Below are 24,792 nucleotides of genomic sequence, written 5' to 3'. Positions count from 1 at the left end.
AGGAAGGCTCCCAGGACTCTCCCCTGCACTGCACTACAGAAACAGGGTAAAACAGAGAGGGGGGGGCATTATTTGGCGATATTTTGATATATTTGAGCTGCTATAAGGAACAACACTTATATAAGGTTGTTCCCATATATATTATAGCGCTTGGGTGTGTGCTGGCAAACTCTCCCTCTGTCTCCCCAAAGGGCTAGTGGGGTCCTGTCTTCGATAAGAGCATTCCCTGTGTGTCTGCTGTGTGTCGGTACGTGTGTGTCGACATGTATGAGGACGATGTTGGTGTGGAGGCAGAGCAATTGCCGATAATGGTGATGTCACCCCCCAGGGAGTCGACACCGGAATGGATGGCTTTGTTTATGGAATTACGTGATAATGTCAGCACATTACAAAAATCAGTTGACGACGTGAGACGGCCGGCAAACCAGTTAGTACCTGCCCAGGCGTCTCAGACACCGTCAGGGGCTGTAAAGCGCCCTTTACCTCAGTCGGTCGACACAGACCCAGACACAGACACTGAATCTAGTGTCGACGGTGATGAAACAAACGTATTTTCAAGTAGGGCCACACGTTATATGATCACGGCAATGAGGAGGCTTTGCATATCTCTGATACTGCAAGTACCACAAAAAGGGGTATTATGTGGGGGGTGAAAAAACTACCTGTAGTTTTTCCTGAATCAGAGGAATTAAATGATGTATGTGATGAAGCGTGGGTTAACCCAGATAGAAAAGTGCTAATTTCAAAAAAAGTTATTAGCATTATACCCTTTCCCGCCAGAGGTTAGGGCGCGCTGGGAAACACCCCCTAGGGTGGATAAGGCGCTCACACGCTTATCAAAACAAGTGGCGTTACCGTCTCCTGATACGGCCGCCCTCAGGGATCCAGCTGATAGGAGACTGGAAACTACCCTAAAAAGTATATACACACATACTGGTGTTATACTGCGACCAGCCATCGCCTCAGCCTGGATGTGCAGTGCTGGGGTCGTCTGGTTGGATTCCCTGACTGAAAATATTGATACCCTGGATAGGGACAGTATTTTATTGACTATAGAGCAATTAAAGGATGCTTTCCTTTATATGCGAGATGCTCAGAGAGATATTTGCACTCTGGCATCGAGAGTAAATGCGATGTCCATATCTGCCAGAAGGAGTTTATGGACGCGACAGTGGTCAGGTGATGCGGATTCCAAACGACATATGGAAGTATTGCCGTATAAAGGGGAGGAATTATTTGGCGTCGGTCTATCGGATCTGGTGGCCACGGCAACTGCCGGAAAATCCACCTTTTTACCTCAGACCCCCTCCCAACAGAAAAAGACACCGTCTTTTCAGCCGCAGTCCTTTCGGTCCTATAAGAACAAGCGGACAAAAGGACAGTCATATCTGCCTCGGGGCAGAGGAAGGGGTAAGAGAGGGCAGCAAGCAGCCCCTGCCCAGGAACAGAAGCCCTCTCAGGTTTCTGCAAAGCCCTCAGCATGACGCTGGGGCCTTACAAGCGGACTCAGGAGCGGTGGGGGGTCGACTCAAGAATTTCAGCGCGCAGTGGGCTTGCTCACAGGTGGACCCCTGGATCCTGCAGGTAGTATCTCAGGGTTACAGGTTGGAATTCGAGAAGTCTCCCCCTCGCAGGTTCCTAAAGTCTGCTTTGCCAACGTCTCCCTCAGACAGGGCGATGGTATTGGAAGCCATTCACAAGCTGTTTTCTCAGCAGGTGATAGTCAAGGTACCCCTCCTACAACAGGGAAAGGGGTATTACTCCACGCTATTTGTGGTACCGAAGCCGGACGGCTCGGTAAGACCTATTCTAAATCTGAAATCTTTGAACCTGTACATACAAAAATTCAAGTTCAAGATGGAGTCACTCAGAGCAGTGATAGCGAATCTGGAAGAAGGGGACTTTATGGTGTCCCTGGACATAAAGGATGCTTACCTGCATGTCCCAATTTGCCCTTCACATCAAGGGTACCTCAGGTTCGTGGTGCAAAACTGTCATTATCAGTTTCAGACGCTGCCGTTTGGATTGTCCACGGCACCTCGGGTCTTTACCAAGGTAATGGCCGAAATGATGATTCTTCTGCGAAGAAGAGGCGTATTAATTATCCCTTACTTGGACGATCTCCTGATAAGGGCAAGGTCCAGAGAACAGCTGGAGGACGGAGTAGCACTAACCCGACTAGTGCTGCAACAACACGGGTGGATTCTGAATTTTCCAAAATCTCAGTTGACCCCGACGACACGTCTGCTGTTCCTGGGAATGATTCTGGACACGGTTCAGAAAAAGGTGTTTCTTCCGGAGGAGAAAGCCAGGGAGTTATCCGAACTTGTCAGGAACCTCCTAAAACCAGGGAAAGTGTCTGTGCATCAATGCACAAGAGTCCTGGGAAAGATGGTGGCTTCTTACGAAGCTATTCCATTCGGCAGATTCCACGCACGAACTTTTCAGTGGGATCTGCTGGACAAATGGTCCGGATCACATCTGCAGATGCATCAGCGGATAACCTTATCGCCACGGACAAGGGTGTCTCTTCTGTGGTGGTTGCAGAGTGCTCATCTGTTAGAGGGCCGCAGATTCGGCATACAGGACTGGGTCCTGGTGACCGCGGATGCCAGTCTGAGAGGCTGGGGAGCGGTCACACAGGGAAGAAACTTCCAGGGAGTATGGTCAAGCCTGGAGATGTCTCTTCACATAAATATACTGGAGCTAAGAGCGATTTACAATGCTCTAAGTCTGGCAAAACCCCTGCTTCAGGGTCAGCCGGTGTTGATCCAGTCGGACAACATCACGGCAGTCGCCCACGTAAACAGACAGGGCGGCACAAGAAGCAGGACAGCAATGGCAGAAGCTGCAAGGATTCTTCGCTGGGCGGAAGATCATGTGATAGCACTGTCAGCAGTATTCATTCCGGGAGTGGACAACTGGGAAGCAGACTTCCTCAGCAGACACGATCTACACCCGGGAGAGTGGGGACTTCATCCAGAAGTCTTCCACATGATTGTGAACCGTTGGGAAAAACCAATGGTGGATATGATGGCGTCCCGCCTCAACAAAAAACTGGACAGGTATTGCGCCAGGTCAAGAGACCCTCAGGCAATAGCTGTGGACGCTCTGGTAACACCGTGGGTGTTCCAGTCAGTGTATGTGTTCCCTCCTCTGCCTCTCATACCAAAAGTACTGAGAATTATACGGCAAAAGGGAGTAAGAACGATACTAGTGGCTCCGGATTGGCCAAGAAGAACTTGGTACCCGGAACTTCAAGAGATGCTCACGGAGGATCCGTGGCCTCTACCTCTAAGACGGGACCTGCTTCAGCAGGGACCGTGTCTATTCCAAGACTTACCGCGGCTGCGTTTGACGGCATGGCGGTTGAACGCCGAATTCTAAGGGAAAAAGGCATTCCGGAAGAGGTCATTCCTACACTGGTAAAAGCCAGGAAGGAGGTGACTGCACAACATTATCACCGCATTTGGAGGAAATATGTTGCGTGGTGTGAGGCCAGGAAGGCCCCCACGGAGGAATTTCAACTGGGTCGATTCCTACATTTCCTGCAAACAGGATTGTCTATGGGCCTCAAATTGGGGTCCATTAAGGTTCAAATTTCGGCCCTGTCGATTTTCTTCCAGAAAGAATTGGCTTCAGTTCCTGAAGTCCAGACTTTTGTAAAAGGAGTACTACATATACAGCCCCCGGTTGTGCCCCCAGTGGCACCGTGGGATCTTAATGTAGTCTTGGATTTTCTCAAATCCCATTGGTTTGAGCCGCTCAAATCGGTGGAGTTGAAGTATCTTACATGGAAAGTAACCATGCTACTGGCCCTGGCTTCAGCCAGGAGAGTATCAGAATTGGCGGCTTTATCATATAAGAGCCCATATCTGATTTTCCATACGGACAGGGCAGAACTGCGGACCCGTCCTCATTTTCTGCCTAAGGTGGTGTCAGCGTTTCACCTGAACCAGCCTATTGTGGTGCCTGCGGCTACTAACGATTTGGAGGATTCCAAGTTGTTGGACGTGGTCCGGGCATTGAAAATATATATTTCAAGAACGGCGGGAGTCAGAAAGTCTGACTCACTGTTTATATTGTATGCACCCAACAAGATGGGTGCTCCTGCTTCTAAGCAGACGATTGCTCGTTGGATTTGTAGCACAATTCAACTTGCACATTCTGTGGCAGGCTTGCCACAACCTAAATCTGTCAAGGCCCATTCCACAAGGAAAGTGGGCTCATCCTGGGCGGCTGCCCGGGGGGTCTCGGCATTACAACTCTGCCGAGCAGCTACTTGGTCAGGGGCAAACACGTTTGCAAAATTCTACAAATTTGATACCCTGGCTGAGGAGGACCTTGAGTTCTCTCATTCGGTGCTGCAGAGTCATCCGCACTCTCCCGCCCGTTTGGGAGCTTTGGTATAATCCCCATGGTCCTGACGGAGTCCCCAGCATCCACTTAGGACGTTAGAGAAAATAAGAATTTACTTACCGATAATTCTATTTCTCGTAGTCCGTAGTGGATGCTGGGCGCCCATCCCAAGTGCGGATTGTCTGCAATACTTGTACATAGTTATTGTTACAAACAAATTCGGGTTGTTATTGTTGTGAGCCGTCTGTTCAGAGGCTCCTACGTTTGTCATACTGTTAACTGGGTTCAGATCACAAGTTATACGGTGTGATTGGTGTGGCTGGTATGAGTCTTACCCGGGATTCAATATCCTTCCTTATTGTGTACGCTCGTCCGGGCACAGTATCCTAACTGAGGCTTGGAGGAGGGTCATAGGGGGAGGAGCCAGTACACACCACCTAATCCTAAAGCTTTATTTTTGTGCCCTGTCTCCTGCGGAGCCGCTATTCCCCATGGTCCTGACGGAGTCCCCAGCATCCACTACGGACTACGAGAAATAGAATTATCGGTAAGTAAATTCTTATTTATTGTCAGTTTGTTTATTCCGATCCTCAATGCTGGTGCGTGGGTAGGGTCGGATTGTATATCACTTTAAGAATTTTAAAGTGATTACAGTCACAAATTGTATAGTACACTGTGGAAGTGTTGATTATTTATCATGTCTAAGAGCGGCAAAGGTGAGGAAGGCACACTCACAGCAACACCAACACTCATATCATGTTTGTCTTGTAAAACTGTGTTATTCTCTCAGGATCTGGTTCAGGATGGTCTGTGTGCAAATTGTTTCAGCTTTAATAAGGGGTTAATGAAAAATACAAGGCAGATTCAGGTGCTGATGGATCCACCTTGGCCTATGTTTGCACAGACTTTATCCACTATAGCTGAACGGATAATTCCTCCAACTCCTGTACCAGGGATAGGTTACACTATTAACCCTTACATGCAGCTCCCCACCTATGGTGTATCACTTCCAACAGCAGCCACTCAAAAGAAACAAGCTGATAAGCCGGTCGTAAGTAAATCTTCACCGTCACAGGCTACACATGATTCAGATGAGGATTCATCGGAAGATGAAAGCTCAATTAATTCTACTTTGGCATACGAAGAAGAGGAGGAAGGTCTCACCTCCGTGGATATAGCTGAGTTAATTAAAGCAATGAAAGGCATTCTATCCTTAGAGGATTCAGCAGAGCCTGTCTTAAAAACCAAGGCACCTGTGTTTAAACATTCCCAAAACAGTCAAGACTGAGTTTCCAGGGTCAGATCAGCTGACGGAAATTATGGAAGAGGCTTGGGCTGCGCCCAATAAGAAGTTTAGAATTCCAAAGAAATAGAATAACAATTATCCTTTTCCAGCTGGGGATTGTTTAAAAAGGGAGGTGGCTCCTAAAGTAGTTAAGCATGTAATTCGATTAGTGTGAAAATCTACATTACCTTTGCCTTCAACAACATTAAATGTTGTCACGGATAGGAGATTGGATGGTTTTCTTAAAACCATTTTTTCCCTTGTCAAAGTCTGAAAAATATCATGATGCACACTACCATATTTGCACCTCATGCGTGTCCCCGCTGCGCGTGCCCACGCTCTCCCGTGCGTACGCATACCCGCTGGTGCGTGCACCCGCAGGCGCACGGTATGCGCATTTACGGTAGAGTTTATGTGCGCCTAGCGTGCGACTCGATCGTTACATATTTTTACCATATAATGTATTTTGTAGATTATGGTCCCTTTGATAGAATCTGAAAGTTTAGTTAATGTAGCATGTTCATAGACAGAGAGATCCCTCTTTGTTTGATACAAAGGGTCAGACAGGGGTTATACAGTGGTGTTTAGTATCCATCGGAAGAGTATTTAATTAGCAATATTCCGGTGTTGGTTTGGAGCGGATTAATCGCTCGTGCGAATAGTTATGGACATAAGAAGTTTATGGACATTTACTATTATTTGCACTTTATTACCCATGCGGCGGGAAACCCAGTTTCCCACCCACCTGAGCAGTTGGAAATAGTCACAGCCCACCTGTATGAATCAACCTATGACCTTTTGTTATAATGCGAAGACGAATTCCTGTGTCCAAAGAACAATAAGAATATAGGGACCATTGTACTGTATTATGTGTAGGGTATAAAAGGACAAGCCACTCTGGGCCAGCTCTCTATTCTCTTCAACGGTTCTCATTGCTGATAATCGGGAGCTGGATATCCAGAGGCGCATGCGATTGTTTCCCTTGAGCGTAAGTTTCTCCGCAACCATATTGTCTTTATTGTTATAAGCCATTCTCTCTCGTTCTCTCTCTCTCTCTCGCTCCTTTCCCCTCTAATAGTAATTGTACCTTTATTGTATTTTATGTGTAGTCACTTGGTTAGATATTCTATGTTATTTTGGTAGTGTATGACTTGTATTGTATTATTCTTTTTGAACGTTCATTCATTTCCTTAAAAGGCGTTAGACCCTTAGACCGGTATTTGACTGTTTATTATATTGCTAAGGGGTTCTCTGAGCGTCACGTACGCTCATACTAACAAGGTTACACTGTGTTACATTTACACCCTATCACTGCACCAAGGTTTATTGCATAAATACATTATTTATGGTATAGTTATAAAGGTTTAACATCGTGAGCATCAGCGCCGCTTGTGATCTCCTCGTGGTCCCAAGCGTCCGCTACGCTAGTAGCATATCATTACGTTAGTCGGCAGCCTATAGCGTGCTTGCCTGTGATCTCTTGGCCGTGAGCGAACATGACGCTCGAGCGTCTCGACTACGGCTAAGCGATTGTTACGCAACGTGCGTACCCTTACGGTATACCATACGCCAATAGCGTACTGTGTTCTTTCACCTTTTTAGAGGGTTTTAAGTAAGATAAATATTAGGCTTTATCAATTGGTGGCTCGTCCGTCCTTCACATATCTGTGCTAGGTAATTTCAGCAGACATTATCCATCAGCAAAGGGCGGGAGATCATATTCCTCGTAGTGCTGACTGGATAAGCGTCTGCTTCGCTTAGTAAAGGGTGCTGAAGGAATCCGGAACCGGAGGTAAGAACAATACGCTAGTGTCTTTTAAAACTGTTTTTTTCTCTCTCTGTTCTGTCTTGCGTACGCACGCACGCATACATCTGCATTTCTTTTCATTTGTGTATTTTCATATCACTCTCCTGTTTGCCATTTCACAATTGTTAACGGGCTAAGAAAGATTTGTTGCTATCAGTAGTTAAAGAGTAAAGGTAATACATTAAGGGGTAATTTGTAAAGCACGCACACAGCTTTGCCTAAAGATACAAGGAGAGATCTGTGTGGTGCTCGGTAGATGATCGAGGATCACCTACATTGATAAACGTGTTAATTGTGTTACGGTGGATATCTGCCTTGCGTACACGTGTTTCTAACAAAAGGGTTAGACTAGTGTATGCAACGTAAAGGCCGACGCACGCGGCGTATATTACGCAACGGAGTGTCCGGGTACGCCCACGTAACTCAAATCACACGATAGTATTATTTTAACAGGCGAAAAGGTGGCAACGCGATAAATAGCGCAAGTCAATTTTAGTGTCCAAAATTTAAACTAATAGATCCTTCTCTAAATTTACGACTCATCTGGTCTAAAGGAAAGAAATTTCTGCGCAGAAATAGAAACAAAAGTAAAGTGTACATGTGGTGAGTGAGTGTTTGCATATATATGTTTTTTACAATTTTTGGGTTGAACCACAAGAAGTCGAGTTCTCGTGAGGTACATACATGTAAGTGACGTGCATGGTGGCTAGGGAGGCATCCCTTGTTAAACATTAAAAAAAGAGCATTAGAGTATAGCAGACCAGAAGGTCTACTGTAGAACAGACCAGGAGGTCATACAGACCAGGAGGTCTAGGTACAGCAGACTAAGAAGTCTGCTATAGATAGAAAAGAGCACAACCCAGGGGGTTGGTGCAAAACCCATATAGGCCATTGAAGCTCAGGCTGAAGGAATTCGCAGCCACAATTTTCGATTCCACTGGTCGCTCCGCACATAAGATTAGTTGCTTATGTGCCGAACGATTGTACCGCACGTAATTGTGTGCATTAGTTAGTAATCTGACCCAGTGCCATTTGCGTACGAAAGGGGTCATAAACGCTATTTGTACATTCTAACGTGATTTGTGTAAAAAAATTTTATTTTAAGGGAGGTTCGCTGGTCACTCAGGAACTATCCAGCAACCAATAGTTACTGGAAAGAGTAAGTGCTCTTCGGATCACCCTCACATGTTCCAGTAAATAGCGGTTCCGGTCGCAGGGGCCCTGGGTCGAGTACGCCAGCGCTAAGGCAGTGTGTGGGTGTATTGGTCGGCGTGGGCGAGTGAGTGGGGTACTCGGTAAACCGCCACCGTCGGCCTATCTTGAACATCTTGGTTTTTGTAAGGGTTCGCTGAAGACCCTGATTGAAGGTCAGAGGTAGTGAAAGCAACACCTGCAAGTTATGGGGGCCAGTTGTTCAGGTAGGGAGCGATCAACCTCGGTTCGGGTTGATTCAGTAAACCGACCAATCGGGTCGGCAAGGTATGTAATGTGTGAAAAATACGGTTCACACACAGAGGTTTTATGTGATGAATGGGAAAGAATGACTGTACATGACGGGGAGAAGTTCCCAAGAGTAGGCAGCTTTAGCCCAGATGTGTTACTAAATCTAAGGAGAAGGATATGTCTCATTAAATCAGCAAAGAGACGGATCAAACATTATGATTATTTACAGTTATGGCAACAGGAGGGTGAAATACAGAGAGGATTGGCTCAGGCGGCGGGATCTAACCCTATCAGGAAACTGATAGCTACGGCACCACCGCCACCTTACATAACGGGAGAGAAGTTGGTTGCGGAGAATGACGCACTAAGGTGTAATAAACAGGCACTTAGTAACTGCATAAATGTTAAGGATAATATGAATAAGATGAGTAATGCAAGTATTAACCCGTGCAAGTTGTACCCTGTTTTAAACTTTCCCCAGGAGTGTGATCAAGAGGACGAATCGGCAACAATATCGGCGCTCTCTCTAGCAGCCACCATATCAGAAACAGCAGTAGGCACGTCCCAACCCCCGAGATTAGTATCAAAAGCCCCTAGCGGAGGGACAGGTGAGGTCGTATCAACGGGTAAGTACGGCACCATACACTATGCTGAAACCATATCACCACAGGCTGTAGAATCTACTCAGAATGATGTTATTAAACTTAATCCCGTTAGGGTAATAGCAGTGCCAAATGGGAAAACGGACACTTCAGGAGTCACTCCTGTCAGAAACATTGCCATGCACTGCCCATTTTCCCGAATGGAATTAAGAGCAATAGTGTCTGAATTCCCTGACCCTAGAAAAGATCTAGTTGCTAGCCAGAAATACATTAGAGACCTAGGGAACACGGTAGAGCCCAATAACAAAGACTGGCAGATATTGCTGAGGGCATGTTTACCCTCCAATGTCGACTCAGCACAATTTTTAGCTGACTAAATTAGATGAGGATGTACCCCTTACGGATGTGTACAACCAAGACAATGTAAAGAGGATAAATTTACAGTTAAAAGAGTATTTTCCAGCTGTAGTTAAATGGAACAAAATTTTCTCCATTAAACAAAAAGAGTCAGAAACAGCTGCTGAGTATTTTCATAGGGCACTACTAGAAATGGCTAAATACACAGGCATTGAAGACATTAAGACAAATGTAAATCATAGAGAAGTAGCAGTATCTGTGCTAATGGATGGTTTAAAAGAAGCATTAAAGACAAGAGTACAGACCACGCAACCATGTTGGCGAGGTCTGTCGGTGGCTACTTTGAGAGAGGCTGCTATTGATCACGATCGAAATATCACCAGACACAGGGAGTCACAAAGTGATAAGTTAATGGCCGTAAGTATACAGGCCCTGACCACAGGGCCACCTTTGTATAAATCTCCAAACCCTGTGGGTAAGTCAAATGTGGTAACTTGTTATTACTGTCATAAAGAGGGACATTTTGCACGAGACTGTAGATCGAAAAACACACAAAAATCATATCAACCCCCTAGACAACGACATGACACACGAAATTGGGATCAGGGACCGCAGAGACGGAGTCATGAGCCACATGCAGGGGAAACAAAAAGGTATCCCCCAAAAAGAGACTGGCAAGTCTCGGGTAGTTCCCATTTACCCCCTTCTCAAGTAGTTACTGCCAGTGCGATTCAGGGAGGTCACCATACCCAATAGGGGTGTGGCCATACCTGTAATCTGCAGCCAGTTAAATTGATTGCAAGCCTTGGAAGTGAACCCGAGGTCACAATTGATGTAGCTGGTAAATCATTAAATTTCCTTGTAGATACGGGGGCGGCCAAATCAGTGATAAATTCGACAGTGGGCATGAGAACCACTGGTAAGACAATTCCAGCCATGGGAGTGACGGGAGTAATCCAGCACTACCCTGTTAGCAAACCAGCAGAGATTACAATAGGGCCTTTGCATACCAAGCATTCCTTTTTGCTGGCGGCATCGGCACCGACTAATCTCCTGGGAAGAGATTTATTGTGTAAAATGGGGTGCGTCATTTATTGCACTCCTGAAGGTGTATTTTTAGACATACCTGAGAATCACGCTCAGGAAGTGCGAGACATGCTAGACTCCCCATCAAAATTAATGTCCCACACAGTTATATTAAATAGGAATCCATCCCAGGTAGAAGAAATGACATCCCAAATACCAGAGTCACTGTGGACTAAAGATGGACAAGACACTGGATTAATGGCAAACGTAGCTCCAGTAGTTGTGCAAGTAAAAGATGGTAGGATAGCTCCAAAAATCCCACAATACCCTCTGAAGCCAGAGGTGGAGTTAGGAGTTTACCCAGTAATAGAGCGCTTGCTACAACAGGGCATTCTGGTAAGAACATCCAGCACTGCCAATAGTCCCATCTTCCCTGTGAAAAAGAGTGGGGGGAGGGGTTACAGGCTAGTGCAGGATCTAAGGGGGATTAACAAAATAGTTGAGTCAATTCCCCGTAGTGCCAAATCCAGCTGTCATCCTTATGCAGATCCCTCCCACTGCGAAATTTTTCACTGTTATTGACCTCTGCTCCGCCTTCTTTTCGGTACCCCTGCATCCTTACAGCCAATATTTGTTTGCATTTACATACAGAGGAGTCCAATACACATGGACTCGATTACCGCAAGGTTTCATAGACAGTCCAAGTATATTTTCACAGGCTTTGCATGATTGTTTACAGTCTTTCCAACCAGAGAGTGGATCAATATTGATACAGTATGTGGACGATTTACTACTGTGTTCAGATTCACTGGAAGCGTCCCTGAAGGATACGAAACAGCTCCTGTTTCATCTTTCAGACACAGGACACAAGGTTTCCAAAGACAAACTACAATTATGCCAGCCTAAAGTAAAATATCTGGGACACTGTCTAACACAAGGACTGAGACACCTGACCGCTGATAGAATTCAAGCAATTAGAGACATGACTCTGCCACAAACCCAGCAACAGATCAGAACGTTTTTAGGAATGTGTGGGTATTGCCGTAACTGGATCCCAGGTTTTTCCATTCTAGCATTACCCTTGCAAGAGATGGTTTCATCAAACAAACTTGATCGGATTTCGCATACAGACGAATCCGAGATGGCATTTGAGAGACTCAAACAGTGCCTAACGCAGGCGCCAGCATTAGGTATGCCAGACTATGGGAAACCCTTTGAGCTGTACGGAACAGAAAGTGCTGGTTGCGTGGCAGGCGTCCTAACCCAAAAGCACGGTGATACCAGCAGGCCGGTAGCATACTACAGCGCTCAGCTAGACACGGTAGCGCGATCCCTCCCCACATGCTTGCGAAGTGTCGCTGCGATAGCATTGCTAGTCACAAAAAGCGAAGATGTAGTGCTAGGACACAACCTCACAATTCATACACCACATGCAGTGTCAGCCTTGCTGAATTCTGCCCAAACCAGGCACGTCTCATCAGCGCGGTTTACAAGATGGGAATTGGCATTAATGGCCCCCGTAAACATCACCATAAGGAGATGCAGTGCATTAAATCCTGCAACATATCTCCCAGGTGTGCCTGGACAGGCACAAAGGGTGGAGGACGAGAGTGATGGGGAAGGAGGATTTAATACAAGGGATGACACACATGATTGTATGGAATATTTGACCCAAAATTTTACAGCAAGGCCTGACATCAGTGACAACCTACTGGAAGATGTAGATTTTACTTTCTACACTGACGGTAGTTGTCACAGACAGACGGACTCGGGAGACTTGTGTACTGGATACGCAGTCGTAGATGACCAAGGCACCATAGAAGCAGAACCGCTAGGCCCACCTCACTCAGCCCAGGTGGCTGAACTGGTTGCCCTAACCAGAGCATGTGAATTGGCTAAGGGAAAGTCAGCCAATATCTACACCGATTCTAGATACGCCTTCGGGGTAGTCCATGATTTCGGAGCCCTATGGCGCCTCAGAAACTTCATGACGGCAGCTGGTACACCGGTAGCGCATGCAGCTCACATCAAAAGACTTCTAACAGCGATACAGGAACCCGACAGAGTGGCTGTTATCAAGTGTAAAGCACATACATATAGCCAAGACCCAGTATCACTTGGTAACAGCCGAGCAGACGAAGCTGCTAAGTTAGCAGCTGGTACCCCCAGACAGACAGACACCACACAATTGATGGTATTCAATACCATCAACACACAGAAGTTGTGTGAAATGCAAAATTTGTGTTCCACACAGGAAAAGGCAGTCTGGAAGGCAAAAGGATATGGCCAGGAGTCCTCAGGACTCTGGACAGATGGACAGGGTAAACCAGTGGCCCCCAGAACATATCTTCCATGTTTAGCTGAAGCAGCACATGGGCTGACTCATCTGGGCAAGGAGGGAATGTGCAAGTTGGTAAGAGCATATTGGTGCGCCCCAGGATTCTCATCCCATGCAGGTAAGAGAGCAATGTCATGCCTTACCTGCTTGAGGAAGAACATCGGAAAGGCAATACCAACAGAACCATCCCATATCCCACCTACAGGCGGCCCTTTTCAGGTAATACAGATTGATTTTATACAACTACCCCCTTGTCGAAATTTGAAATATGTACTTGTTTGTATAGATGTGTTTTCAAATTGGGTCGAAGCATTTCCGGCGGCCACAAATACCGCTATGTTTACTGCTAAGAAAATTGTGCAGGAATTTGTGTGTAGATATGGTATTCCTAGAATAATTGAAAGTGATAGGGGTACCCATTTTACAGGTGATGTCTTTCAAGGAATGTGTAAGTTGATGGGAATTGATAGTAAGCTGCACACTCCATATCGCCCCCAGGCGAGTGCGAAGGTGGAAAGAGTGAACAGCACTATTAAAAATAAATTGAGCAAAGTTATGGCAGAAACAGGATTAACATGGCCAGAAGCTTTACCCATTGTACTATACAGCATCAGAACCACTCCCAGGTCCCCTCTTAATCTGTCCCCCTTTGAAATTCTGTTTGGTCGACAACCGCATGTTATGATTAACCCTCAGGATGATTTGAAGTGTAACAATGAAGTGACTGTAAAATACCTGGTTAACATGAGTAAACAGCTAAGGAATCAAAATGACAATCTGAAGTTAGTGATTCCTGATTTGCCAGATAGTAATTGTCATGACATTGAACCTGGGGATTATGTAATGATACGTAATTTTCTACGCTCAGGTTGCCTTATTGACAGATGGGAAGGACCATACCAAGTCTTATTGATTAGCACGACAGCATTGAAGGTTGCCGAGAGAGAGACTTGGGTTCATTCGTCCCATTGTAAGAAGGTTGCTGATCCAGAGAGGTCCCGTGATAAAGAACAGATGGTGGAGGAAGTTGTATCACTGGAGTGTCTGTTTCAGGAGGACTGAGACGGCACCTGAGCATTGAAAATAATAAGATCGGAGGCAGTTGTCGATCCCGTGTTCCCTTTTATTGTTTTTCTCCACTTCCCATCCCATCTCCCTCAAGTATTTCTTTCCCCCTTCTCATTCTTCTCCATCTCCTCCTATAAGATGGACTTGCCCCAAGAGACTGTGATCCGGATTTTTCTGTTGACCATGATGTTGACCAGAGCAGTCTGTTCCGGCGAGAGTACCATGGAGGTCGAGAGAGGTTCTGGAATGGGTTCTGATGACAGAGATGGAGGCGTAGATTTCCAAGAACAACATAATCACCGAGTAAAGGCGAGTATCAGAAAACGATCTGGTAGCATTGACAATAGAAGAAATTGTGAAGGATTGTTAGCTGAAGAGAACTGTATCTGTAGGCTCTGTGACAGTGTAGTTGAGGATGGGTGTATCAAGAAATGCCAATCCAGTTTTAATATCCACATGGACCGGCATCCATTGAGTGACTATCACTCCTTAGTGGGTAAAGTGTTAAATCAGACAGATTGTTGGGTATGCTCTCAAGTACCTCAAGGCCATAGCAAATCAGGATTAGTGCCCTTCCCTTTAACTATAGGGGAGGTACTTGAGCTAAGTGGTGGGAGGCCGGTGGACAGGAGGTTTAATATCTCCAGTCCTCCTAGTTTGAAGCTCCACCAATATCATGTGGATAGATCCCTAGTATGTTTTAACATTTCCAATCCCCGAAAGCCGGGAAATTGGGAAGTGTCATGGAATAACCAAACCATGACCTTTTCATACAGAGCCGATAGAATGCCAACAGATACAGAACTTATACGCCACATAGTTGGTAGTGGAAAATATTTCCGATATAGGTATACCCTAGGAAGTAGGTCCATGAGAGTTGGAGAGGTATCACCAGGATACTGTGCACAGATCATACAAACTGATACGTGTAGTAAACAGATGGCAGAATTAGGGTTAGGAAATTTCATATGGAAAATGTGTAATATGGTTATGTCCTACTCCGTCCCATATGTTCTCCCCGATGATGCATATTTCATATGCGGGAGGAAGGCGTATAAGTGGCTTGCCCCAAACTCTGAAGGATTGTGTTATATTGGAAAAGTACTGCCTGAGGTAATGACTGTATCACATACTAAAATGAAAGATATTCACCGCAGTGCCCAAGCTCCTTATACCCACACTCATTACGAACACATCGTTAAACGGCACCTGATAGAGAGAACAGAGCATCCGGCCTCTGACCTGATCAGTGAATCCACCGGGATTCAATTCCTAATCGCGTTAGATATCACTCGCACCGCCAGAGGAGTGATAAATTATAAATATATATCTGCGCTTGCAAATTTATTAGACAATATCACTGAAATGTATGATGACACATTCAGGTATACTGGAAGGGAGCTCCAAGCTTATAAAACAGAACTGGTTCAGCATAGGATGATTCTCAATTATCTCACAGCTGTGACGGGTGGGTATTGTGTCACCCTAGCAACTCAGTATGGAATAAAGTGCTGCACGTATATCACAAACAGCACCGAGGACCCGGTCGAGGTCATAGACCAAAAGATGGACGACATTCTCCAATTAAAATGGGAGTTCCGAAGGAAACACAACCTCACCCTTGCCACTGTGGGTAATGAGCTGACCAGTTGGGTGTCATGGTTGAACCCGCAAAATTGGTTCTCTGGTTTAGGAGAATGGGCTCAAGGAGTTATAATGGATGTGGGGAAGTTTCTTCTATGTATCTTGGGTGTTGTCATATCGATTGGCTTGATATTTAGATGCGTTCAGGCTTTAACGAAGTGTAAACAAAGTACTAAAGTAATGAGTCTAAGGAGTGAGAACATTGTAATTCCAATGGATTTGATTTACGACCCAACGATAGAGACACTGTTGTGATGAAAATGCGATTCTACGGTCCGTTTCTTTCACCCGTTTCTCCTTTGTTTTTCCCCAAGATAAAAAGACCCACTTGGAAGAAGAAGTTTGACAACCTTGTATACAGACAACAGATGGATTAAAGAAGAAGTTTGACAACCTTGTACACAGACAAACAGATGGACTATGCCATAGACCCCCAGTTTCCCTAGAAATTTTAAATTTACGCTAGCCCAACTTTTTTTGTAAGTCTATGGACATTGACAAGGCTTTTTGCATACCGTTAATAGCAAAAGCCCAAAGGAGACTTCAAACAAGACTTCAGACAAGACTTCAGACAAGACTTAAACCAACAAATGCATATTAACCTCACATAGAATACCACTGCATTTACCATAATTGTTTCTTATCTTCATCTCTACAACCTTCAGGTAATGACACACATAGTCGATAGGGAATACAGGCACAGATATCAGCACTCACATGTTCCCCCCTATTCATGTATCATCAACTAAAATGTGCTCCCCCATTTTGTTGCAACTAAAAGCCGAAAAGAGCTCGGTAAAGTTTGACAGCCCATCCACAGACCCGTACCACGGGATAAGAAGGAATTCAAATGTATACTTCGCAATACCTCGAAGCTTGATTTAAAACACGTACGGCACGATGATACATGACCCCCCCAAACATGGATTCATACACACATGCTTCTGCTATCTCACTAGGTCATACCCGTTTCCTACCTTCTCCTCTCCTCCCCTACCCAACCATAGAAATGTATTTACACATGACATATATATTTCTCTTTTTGAAATGTTTTAGGAAGTGGCAGTTATTGGTGACTGCCAAAGGGTGGACTGTCAAAGTCAGAAAAATATCATGATGCACACTACCATATTTGCACCTCATGCGTGTCCCCGCTGCGCGTGCCCACGCTCTCCCGTGCGTACGCATACCCGCTGGTGCGTGCACCCGCAGGCGCACGGTATGCGCATTTACGGTAGAGTTTATGTGCGCCTAGCGTGCGACTCGATCGTTACATATTTTTACCATATAATGTATTTTGTAGATTATGGTCCCTTTGATAGAATCTGAAAGTTTAGTTAATGTAGCATGTTCATAGACAGAGAGATCCCTCTTTGTTTGATACGAAGGGTCAGACAGTTGTTATACAGTGGTGTTTAGTATCCATCGGAAGAGTATTTAATTAGCAATATTCCGGTGTTGGTTTGGAGCGGATTAATCGCTCGTGCGAATAGTTATGGACATAAGAAGTTTATGGACATTTACTATTATTTGCACTTTATTACCCATACGGCGGGAAACCCAGTTTCCCACCCACCTGAGCAGTTGGAAATAGTCACAACCCACCTGTATGAATCAACCTATGACCTTTTGTTATAATGCGAAGACGAATTCCTGTGTCCAATGAACAATAAGAATATAGGGACCATTGTACTGTATTATGTGTAGGGTATAAAAGGACAAGCCACTCTGGGCCAGCTCTCTATTCTCTTCAACGGTTCTCATTGCTGATAATCGGGAGCTGGATATCCAGAGGCGCATGCGATTGTTTCCCTTGAGCGTAAGTTTCTCCGCAACCATATTGTCTTTATTGTTATAAGCCATTCTCTCTCGTTCTCTCTCACTCTCTCTCTCTCTCTCACTCTCTCTCTCTCTCTCTCTCTCTCTCTCTCCTTTCCCCTCTAATAGTAATTGTACCTTTATTGTATTTTATGTGTAGTCACTTGGTTAGATATTCTATGTTATTTTGGTAGTGTATGACTTGTATTGTATTATTCTTTTTGAACGTTCATTCATTTCCTTAAAAGGCGTTAGACCCTTAGACCGGTATTTGACTGTTTATTATATTGCTAAGGGGTTCTCTGAGCGTCACATACGCTCATACTAACAAGGTTACACTGTGTTACATTTACACCCTATCACTGCACCAAGGTTTATTGCATAAATACATTGTTTATGGTATAGTTATAAAGGTTTAACATCGTGAGCATCAGCGCCGCTTGTGATCTCCTCGTGGTCCCAAGCGTCCACTACGCTAGTAGCATATCATTACGTTAGTCGGCAGCCTATAGCATGCTTGCCTGTGATCTCTTGGCCGTGAGCGAACGTGACGCTCGAGCGTCTCGACTATGGCTAAGCGATTGTTACGCAACGTGCGTACCCTTACGGTATACCATACGCCAATAGCGTACTGTGTTCTTTCACCTTTTTAGAGGGTTTTAAGTAAGATAAATATTAGGCTTTATCACCCTGTCTGGGGCAGTCGTAAGGCCAGCCATGGTTTCAGCTTGGATGTCAAAGGCAGTGGCTGCCTGGGCTGATGCGTTGGAGGGGGATTTTTCTATAGCTTCTAGAGAGCAAAAATCCCATATAGCTCATATGAAACAGGCTGCAATGTTCCTGGAAGAAGCAACATTGGATATGGGTACTATTGCCTCCAGGGCATCAGCTTCAACAATAACTGCTCACAGAGCAGTTTGGATACATACTGTACGTGAAAAGCTGATTCAGAACCTAAGAAGGTTTTGGAATCGTTACCTTTTTCTGGAAATATTATTTTTGGTAAACAATTGACAGATATTCTGGAGTCAGAAGCAGACTTCAAGAAGGTCAAGTTTCCTTCCACATACAATTTCAAACTTAAAGTTCCGGCTTTTTGTCCCTTTCAGTCTCAAGGAAAAGCTAAAGGAAAAAGTGATAGCAAGCAGGCCCAATACAAGTCTGGTAAGACTAAAAAGCATTGGGCTACCAGAGGACCGGTTGGGAAGACAGATAATAAACCATCAGCCTGATGGTGCGGGCCTCCACCTGGAGGACCCCAGGGTGGGGGGCCGACTTCCTTCAGTTTGCACAGATCTGGCAGCAGTCTACAACAGATGCCTGGGTGCAGGAAGCGGTATATATAGGTTATGCTTTTGCCTTCAAGAGGCACCCTCCTCAAAGGTTTTTTTGTACCAGCCCATCTCGGGTAGAGACGAAGGCCAGGGCTTTGTTAGAGGTAGTTCAGAAATTACTCAGTACTAGTCATTCCAGTTCCTTCTGCGCAACGAGGACAGGGTTTTTACTCCAACCTGTTTTTAGTTCAGAAACCAAATGGGTCTTTTCGGCCCATTCTCAATCTCAAAGTACTGAACAAATACATTTGAGTACCTCTGTTTCACATGGAGACATTCCGTTCCATCATTTTGGCCATGGAGCCAGGGGATTATATGGTATCCCTGGATATACAGGATGCTTACCTACATGTTCTTATAGCACTGTGCCATCAGTGCTATCTCAGGTTCGCTATCCTCCAACAGCATTTTTAGTTCCAGGCCCTACCTTTTGGGTTAGCCACAGCTCCCAGAGTATCTACCAAGATTATGGTGGTAATAGCAGCTTATCTCCGCCGGGGATAAGAATTTTTCCATACCTCGACGATCTTTTAATCCTGGCACAGACGCAGGATTAGCTCTTATGTCATCTGCAACAGACAATAACGTGTCTGCAGAACCATGGGTGGCTCATAAACTGGGCAAAATCGTCTCTGGTTCCGTCACAGCGGATGACTCACTTGGGGCCTGTACTGGATTCAGGTCTTCAGAGAGTAAGTTTACCTCTGAACAAGATACCCAAGGTCCAGTCAAGGATTCAGGACTTGTTACACAGTCAAACGGTATCCATTCACGCAGAAATGCGCGTGATGGGTTTGATGGTGTCAACATTCGACATCGTGGAGTATGCACATTTCCACTCAAGGCCTCTGCAGCGTCCGATTCTTGCCAAATGGAATGGGTTGCATCAGACGATAAAAACATAGACCATGTCTCTTACGATCGACGTAAGAAGGTCATTAGCCTGGTGGCTACAGACATCCCATCTGGACAATGGGAGACCTCTTTGTGTATCAGATTGGGAAATTCTAATGACAGATGCCAGTCTCCAGGGCTGGGGAGCAGTGTCAGGAAGGTTGTGTTTTCAGGGGCAATAAACATATTGGAACTTCGGGCCATATACATGGCACTGATTCAGGCAAAGGACATTCTTCAAGGAAAACTAGTCCAGATCCGCTCAGACAATGCAACGGCGGCAGCGTACCTCAACCATCAGGGAGGAACTTGCAGCCGAAAAATGAAGGAGGTATGTCACATACTAAAGTGGGCAGCACGTCATCATCCAGCCTTGTCCACAGTGTTCATTCCGGGAGTCCTAAACTGGGAAGCGGACTTTCTCAGTCAACACACCATTCAGACAAGCGAATGGTCTCTACACCCGGAGGTCTTCCAGACTCTAGTAGACAAGTGAGGGTTGCCAGAGATAGATCTCATGGCGTCCCGTCTGAACAACAAAGTTCTCGCATACTGGTCAAGAACAAAGGATCCCAGAGCGATCTTTGTGGATGCCCTGTTGGTGAGATGGGACTTTCATCTTGCTTATCTGTTTCCTCCAATCACCCTATCACCCAGGGTGGTGAGAAAGATAACGCAAGGGAAAGGTGCCGTGATACTAATAGCTCCGGCTTGGCCCAGAAGACATTGGTACACAAATCTGCAGAGGATGTTGATGGATGTTCCACTTCTGCTTCCTCACCGTCCAGATCTACTGATGCAGGGTCCTTGTTATCACAGACATCTGGATCGACTGTCTTTGACGGCGTGGCTCTTGAAACCTCTATCCTGAAGTCAAGAGGATTCTCACAACAAGTAATTCAAACTATGCTCAGAGCAAGGAAATCTTCCTCAGCTAGCATTTATCACCGAATATGGCAAACCTATATTCATTGGTGCAATGAACGGAAAATGGACCCTGTCTTTCAGAGTTTCCATGGTCTTAGCATTCCTTCAGGCAGGAATGGATAAAGGTTTAAAGGTGGCTTCCTTAAGAGTGCAAGTGTCGGCATTGACTGTATGGTTCCAAAAGAAAATTGCCAATTTACAGGATGTGCATACTTTTTTTCAGAGAATGCTGCACATTCAACCTCCTTTTGTTCCTCCTACAGTGCCTTGGGACTTAAGTCTAGTCCTGAAAGCCCTTAAAGTTGCCCCGTTTGAACCACTTAATAAAGTGAATCTTAAATGGTTGACAGCTAAAGTTCTCTTTCTACTGGCTTATGGTGTCAGCTAGAAGAGTATCAGATTTAGGGACATAATCATTTCATTCCCCATTTCTGATTTTTTATCCAGATAAAGCAGTTCCCAGAACTAGATCTGGGTATCTTCCGAAGGTGGTGTCCAAATTAAACCTTAATGAAGAAATTGTAGTCTCGGCTTTCCAGGTACCGGGCCTTTCTGCGGGAGATGCATCGCTGGACGTGGTCTGTGCATTAAGGATCTACATGGATCGTACCAGTGCCATCAGAAATATACGTTATGGTAAGAACTTACCGTTGATAACGGTATTTCTCCTAAGGCCACAGGTTCCACAGGATAACAATCGAATATGATGGAGCGACAGCGGATTGGCATCAATCGATCAAAGCTTTCTGGCCTCCCAGGATGCAACGGGCCCGTCCATATATCCCCGCCCACTGGCTCAGGCAAATCAGTTGTATTCCAAAGCACAAGGCAGGAGGATCATGTAGAACCCTAATCAGGTGATAAGAACACACATGCACACCCTTCCGTACAAGAAGGAAGAGGTTAGTGAGTAGAAGGACCCTCAAATCAGGTGCATCAGGGTGGGATCCCTGTGGAATCTGTGGACTTAGGAGAAATACCATTATCAACAGTAAGTTCTTACCATAACGTATATTTCTCCGGCAGGATCCACAGGTTATCAACAGGATAACAATGGGATTTCCCAAAGCAATTTAGTGGTGGGGACGCTCCTGATTGGACAGGAGAACATTACGCCCGAATTAAGCGTCATGAGAGGCAAAAGTATCCAAGTCATAATGTCTAATGAATGTGTTAATGGAAGACCATGTGGCTGCCTTACATATCAGTTCTGCTGAAGCACCATGTTGTGCTGCCCATGAAGGACCTACCTTACAAGTAGAGTGAGCAGATATATTAGCTTGAGAATATGCTTCTGAAATTGTCATTCGAAGCCATGTTTCCAGCGTCTGTTTATTAGCAGGCAATCCTCTCTTGTGAAATCCGTAGAGAATGAAAAGAGAATCTGTCTTTCCGATGGCACTGGTACGATCCACATAGATCCTTAATGAACGGACCAATTCCAGCGATGCATCTCCTGCAGAAAGTCCTGATACCTGAAAAGCCGGGACTACAATTTCTTCATTAAGTTGGAATTTAGACACCACCTTAGGAAGATACCCAGACCTAGTTCTGAGAACTGCTTTATCTGAATAAAATGTAAAAGTCGAAAAATATAGCGACCTATGATGCCTTGTACTAACCCCATGCGCTTGCCCGCTGCACGTGCACATTCTCTCCCGTGCGTGCGCATATTCGCAGTTGCGTGACGGCGCCTCCACGGTCGTGCGCTCAGGCGCGTGGTATGTGCATTTACGGTAGAGTTTGTGTGCGTCTGGCGGGCGACTCGATCGTTACATAGTTAATCCAAATAGTATATTTTATAGGTTATGGTCCCCTTAATAATATCAGTAAGTTTGTTTAGTGTAACTGGTTCATGGACAGAGAGATCCCTCTTTAAATGATACGAAGGGTCAGACAGGTTTTGAGCAGTGGTGTTTAGTATGCAACGGTAGAGTATATTATTAGTAACATTCCGGTGTTGGTTTGAAAGAGATTAATCGCTCCTGCGAATAGTTATGTTTATAAGAAGTTTATGGACATTTACTGTATTTGCAGTTCATTATCCATGCGGCGGGAATCCTGAGATTCCCTCCCACCTGAGCAGTATGAAATAGTCGCAGCCCACCTGTTCGAATCAACCTATGACCTTTTGTTATAATGTGAAGACAGATTCCTGTGTCCAATGAACAATGAGATTGTAGGACCCTTTGTAGTGTACTGTATGTAGTGTATATAAGAACAGCCAGCCAGGGCCAGCTCAGTCTACTCTCCACAACGGTTTTCATCATTGACTAACTAGAGAGCTGGTTCCAGGACTGCGCAGCGATCATTCCCCAGTGTGTAAGTTATTCTCTGTAACCAACTTATTCTCTGTTTGTATTTGCCATATTCTCTCTCTCTCTCTCTCTCTGTTATTGTTTAGGATTAAGACGCTGTTGTATATTGTATATTTTCAGTTATTCTGTTTAGGTGTTTTATGTTAGTATTGTAGTGTATAAGCTGTTAACTGTTTTCCCCTTTTTACATAGCTAAATATCGTTAGTAAAGGTGTTGGAACCTCAGCAAGGTGTCTGTGTTTCTCTAGCTAGTATAGAGGGTTTCTGAGAGTCTCAATCGCTCAATCAGATTTTATATAATAGAGGTTAATCAGTGTTACATTATGTTAACATTACAAGACCAAGGTTTACAGTATAAGCTTAGCCTTTCAGTGTGTTGCATACAAGGTTTACTGTGTGTCATCCTGTGAGCGAACATGCCGCTCGTGCGTCTCGACCACGGCCTAGCGTCTGCTACGCTAAGTGCGTACCATTACGGTACCCCGTACGCCCATTGCGTACTGAGTCGCTTACCAATATATAGTGAATGTTATAAGATAAATAATTAGCTTTATCAATTGGCGGCTCGTCCGTCCTCCACATATCCGCTCTAGCGAACACAAGCAGACTTTATCTGTCAGCAAAGGGCAGGAAGGTAGTATCCCTTCGTATCCGTGTTGGTGGTGAGGGATACGGTAGTGCTGACTAGATAAGCGTCTGCATCGCTACGCTGTAGGAGTGCTGGTGGAATCCGGAACCGGAAGGTAAAAACAGTACGCTATTGTCTTTTAAAACTGTTTTATTTCTGTTTGATACACATTGCGTACGCAACACACGCACACACCTGTATTTTTCATTTGTGTAATTTCACATCTCGCCTTCCTGTTTGCCATTCGTCATTGATAACGTGCTGAGAAAGATTTGTTGCTATTGGTAGTTAAAAGTAAAATTAATACGTAAGGGAGTAATTTGTAAAACACGCACACAGCTTTGCCTAAGATACAAGGGAAATCTGTGTGGTGTTCAGTAAATGATTACAGTTAAATATAATTTGCATTGATAGAAACGTGTTACTTGTGTTACTGTGGACGTGTCTGGCCTGTGTACACGTGTCCCTAACAAAGGGCGGGACAAGAGTACGCGACGCAAGGGCTTACACACGTAGCGTATATTACGCAACGGAGCGTATGGGTACGCCCACAAAATACAAATCACACGATAGCATTGTTTTAGTAGGCGATACGGAAGCAACGCGATAATAGCGCAAGTCAATCTCAGTGTCCTAAATTTTAGCGTAAAAAATCCTTCTATAGTTGTAACTCCTTTGGGACTAGACTGCAATACTGAATGAAAGGGATTTCTGTACAGAAACGAAAGTAAAGAGTATATGAGGTGAAAGAGTGTGTGCATATATATATGTTTCTCATTTTTGGGTGGAGCCACAGGAAATCGAGTTCTCGTGAGGTACATTCGTGAAAGTGACAGCGCGGTGGCTTGGTAGGCATCCCTTGTTAAATATTGAAATAAGAGCATTAGAGTATAGCAGACCAGGAGGTCACGGACCAGGAGGTCCAGAGACAGACCAGGAGGTCT

This window comes from Pseudophryne corroboree, chromosome 2 (genome assembly GCF_028390025.1).
Source record: "Pseudophryne corroboree isolate aPseCor3 chromosome 2, aPseCor3.hap2, whole genome shotgun sequence".
Taxonomy (NCBI): Eukaryota; Metazoa; Chordata; class Amphibia; order Anura; family Myobatrachidae; genus Pseudophryne; species Pseudophryne corroboree.
The sequence above is the reverse complement of the archived record's forward strand: the minus strand, read 5'-3'. Positions refer to the sequence as shown.